The following is a 4613-nucleotide window of genomic DNA, read 5'->3' on the forward strand; positions in this document are numbered from 1 at the left end:
TTGTTGAGCCAATTTTTGTAAGTCCAAGGGGCATAATCCTGTCAGAAATGGCGCGATCGTATCCAAAAGAAATCTTGACTTATAAATTCATCTGATATATCTGAATACTAAATTTCATTTAAGAATGTGCAACGGTTGTGAAGAAAAAATGAAGGGAAATAAGTGGACCGACAGACAGCAGAAAAACAGTATGTACTCCTTTCGTAGAAGGGGGGGGGGCATAAAAATGTGATATATGAGGACTACTTTCTCTCAATGATTGGTAGGCTAGTTCAATGTATGTTTCGCAATATATTTTAACAGGTTTATAAAAATCTGTTCTGATAATTCCACTATGATAAATCCTGCATTGTACTCAAATGTACATTATCCCAATGCAACAAACATTTCCTACCTCAACCCTCCGCGTAAATTAGTACTGATGATATCAGGCATTAAAACAACAAAATCAACAACGAGACTGTTTAAATGTGATAATATCCTCTCTACTATGAAGAAGATGTCTTAAAAAATAACACTGACATACTTGCATGATTCATCCCTGTCTCGTCTTGTCAATGTACAGTTCCGTGAACCTGGACAAAAACCTTGTGCATCTATCACTGAATAATAAAGCACGTTGTTTTTTTTTATTTTATGCCTTTAAATTATATGCTTTGCAAATGAATACTCTTTTGATCCAGAATTTTAACCAATACCTGTTAAACACTTGAATTAAAACAATCAAGAACAATTTGGTATTTCTGATTAAGAACGTGTGCCCTCTTTTTATAATAAGAATTATTTGTTTAAAACTCGCGTTGCACTTTTGATAGGACGATTAATGAATAAAAGAATGACATAAATTTCATTGAAAAATTTGTCCTTCCTCTCATTATCTAATTTTGTTAGACAGTAGATAATAAACTTTTATATGATGCTTATAACCACCTAGAATTTTATGTTTACAATTCTAAGACTTAGGTCAACATTTTAGTCTCAGTATCGTTTTTTTTTCACCTGAGATTACAAAAGTCAATCTTTGAGAAAAAAAGGTATTATATAAGTTAGACACATTTGATTTGATTATCAATATTACTTTAAGTATCATCTGACATTTTGTTTGAGATCTAATTTCAAATTGAGGTTTTGATGCTGAGAATGGTTACGAATTGAAAGATAATAATAAAAAAAATCATTTGTTGTACCTTTGATTGCTGTTCTATTTTTTTTTAACATTTCACATTACGGATAAGGTCCGAAGATGGTTTTTCACAACGACAAACAACAAATTACAAGTTACAATGATTGTTTTACCTTGAATGACAACACTGACAGTCACCAAGGCGGCAAGGAGGAAAGTAATGCTGGTCACAGACATTGTTGGATACTGCTCAACGAAATTCTGGTAGTTTTTGATTGGCTGAAAAGAGCATACCCCATAATTGAAACATTGAATTTCTTTTATCATACATGTATTTATCATAATGTTTACTAATTGTTACTTATGAAAGTTTGCGTTTTTTTAAAAAGTTTTTCATTGAAAATTGCAAAAACCACCTCGAATTGCCAAAAATTTGGGTACTACATTTAAAATTAATCTGTTTTACACCCCGGTCAATAATAAAACAGGAGTTAAAGGGATTGTACAATGCTTATGGTTCCCCTCGTAAGGAACATTGTGTTAGAGGTTTTCAAGAAGCTTGGTAGACTAAACCAATCATAATTACTTGTTAGTGCAAGTATTACTTGGAAATTGTTTGTTTACATGTCGATCTCGTCTTCTATTAAGGACACATGATACCTTACAATTCTTTTGAAGAAACTAAATTTAATCTCATAGACTAAGAAAAATGATAATTCTAAGAATTTTTCAATTAGTCTAAGAAAATGAAAATTAATTTGGAAAAATATCGAACATTTCAATAGAATAACAAGAATGGACAAATCATGCTCAGTTATGTTTTACAGATTGAATCAAATATTACAATGTTACCTTAGTGTTACTGCACATCGTACATCATACAAATGGTCATAGCATTTTCTCTTCAAGCATTTTTATCAAAAGAGCTAAAATTACATTTAAACTGTCTGCCCCTCGTACTTTGAGTTCGAAGAATTTTGAAGGCCTGTGCAATTTGTACAATGTGTACATTGCGTAGATATGATGGTTTCTATATTAAATTTCCATATAGCTGACCTGGGTTTTAAATCTGTGACAGATTTTTAAAATCAGTTTGAAAAAATATTTTGATTTTTAACAATATGAATAAAGATCTAAAATAAAAGAAAAAAGTCCGCGGACTTTTTCAAATATATTTGATTGGGTATTTTTACTTCAAACATCTATAAAAATTAAATTTACATGCATAAAATGATGTCTTTTACGATGGAATATTTCTCCTTGCTGGCAACAATTTTTAGGCTTTCTTAAATATTCCATATAGGACTCATGTTCCCAACTAAAAGTTTTGATTTTAAAAAACGTGTTTAGTTGATTATCATACTGAACTCTAAACAAAGATTAAAGATATTTACTTACCAAAACTTTTAAGTGTTCACTCTTATAAATGTATTTATTTAAAAGCCAAATTGATATCTTCAAATTATTATAACCAATGAGTCTTCCCAACTGTTGTTGAAAGAAAATAATTATCACCAATGAAAATCATCCCCCCTTGACGAGCTTAAAAACACACAAAAAAATGTACTTGCGGCACGTGTTTTTGCCTGTAACGTCTCTATCATAATATCTTCTCTGTATCTTATATTTTCTTCAGGAAATAAAGATACCCAGTGATAAAAACTACTTTAAAAAAATCTGTATGAATTTGAAGATTGTCAAGATGTTTGTAATTTTAAATACATGACAACATAAATAGCTGTTATCCTGACTATTTATCAGCCAACCTTTTTGTTTGTATAGATAAAAAAGACTAACTATTATAATGAAACATTAAAAAATTCACAAACCTTATTTCTGAAACTGCCTCTCAATATTCAGAAAAAAGATGTCTGTTCTTATATATTGATTCTTATATGAAAGAAGAGTTGGGGAGTCTATTCATGTTCTCATGAATTATTTTGGTCGCCATTTAGAATTGTTTTGATTGTCAATCATGCTACATTTGAATAGTCTACTTTCTAGGTTTCCCCTTGAAAAAGTTTGAGAAACCTATGCAATTGACCCCCTGCTCCGACATGATATACAAATCATGAATGCATTGTGTGAATACTCTTTTATTTCCTGTCTTGTTTTGAGGTTCTTTTGAAAGAATTCAAAAAAGATAAATTAGGAGAAAACACTTGTTGTGGCCTTCTACTCGATATTTAAATGCATCATTAAAATTTCATCAATCGTCGATTTCAATCTGTCGATTTGAATTTCCTTAATGAATTTGAAGTACAAGGCAGTAAAAGTCTGCCATATTTGTTTCATAGTTAGATGTTTTACTAAATATATACGACAAGATTCAACTAACAATTCATTGTTTGGAAAAGGGGTTATTCATTCCCATAGCCATTTTTCATTTCTTGATGTAGTTATATCCTGCTTTTACCTGACAGATAAAATGATGAGGACCAGGTAGCTCAACAACCATGTCATATTGAGGAATGTTGTCCATTTTAATTACCGAATAATGACCATTACTAATATTCATTATTGTAATATTTTTTATATCCACATAGGTCTATTAAGACTTTTATGAACAAGATTTAAAAAATATTTTGAACCTTAATATACGAGGGCTGTTCGGAAATTATTGAGACAATTACATTTACTCCATAAAGGACAGAGATAATTTCAGGAAAAATCATCAACATCTTATAAAGAACAAATAAAACACTAATGCAAAATTTCTTATTCCTATGATAATAAGAAAAGCTTTGGTGAAATAATAAACATGCAAATGTTTATCGACCCGGAGCAGCCTCGCTACGTCATTTAACGTTACGTTACCCGTAGATTGAAACGATCGGGAAACGTTTAATACTCTTCCTTCTTTTTTATTACATATATAACATTACATAAATCAAACATTCTCTTTTCTTAAACAATTCTTTAAAAATGTATGCTGTTCCTACCCCAGTCAAAAATTTTAATTTTTTGGAAAAGGATGACTTAGAATCATGCAGTGCCAATTTATGCAACGCGGGTTAAATACCGTTAGGATATCAATACTGTATGTAATGACTCGTGGTCGTCCAGATCTTTTAATTTTACTCTAGTTAAATTATTTGTTTAAAAATGTATACCAATGAAAAAACAAACCTTAACACATCATTTTTGTTCCACGTTGTTATTGTTTAAGCAGGTTGTCAGTCTTGAAAAGAGTTCTACATTGCGCTACACAAAATTTTAGGTATGCTGGCTGCTCCGCCATTGACGTCAAAATAGATTTTTTCGTTGTTAGCAGATTTCTCTAACGCGCTTAATTTATTTATGATCTCCGTATTTTAGATCAAAATTCTATCAAAATTGCACAACATGAACTTGAACTAAAGCTGAAAAATTATACACTTAAACTGAATTATTTTCGCTCTCATTATGGATCCACCATGAGTTAGAATTTCGGAGTTACATATTTTCAATATCTGATTCCGCGTCTGCTCCAGGTACCCCTACTATTGAC

General features: G+C 30.7%; 1 long non-coding RNA gene across 1 annotated transcript; it reads right to left on the reverse strand.

Annotated features, from left to right (window-relative positions):
• Positions 1 to 526: 526 nt before the first annotated feature.
• Positions 527 to 2702, reverse strand: LOC134252209 (uncharacterized). Its single transcript, XR_009988936.1, has 3 exons — positions 2522 to 2702; positions 1297 to 1402; positions 527 to 602 (listed from the first exon to the last, which is right to left on the reverse strand). It is a non-coding gene; the product is annotated as an uncharacterized LOC134252209 (long non-coding RNA).
• Between the last annotated feature and the right edge of the window lie 1911 nt (positions 2703 to 4613).

Source organism: Saccostrea cucullata, unplaced genomic scaffold (assembly GCF_032062105.1).
Source record: "Saccostrea cucullata isolate Sc308-1 unplaced genomic scaffold, CSIRO_AGI_Scuc_v1 ctg4686, whole genome shotgun sequence".
NCBI lineage: Eukaryota > Metazoa > Mollusca > Bivalvia > Ostreida > Ostreidae > Saccostrea > Saccostrea cuccullata.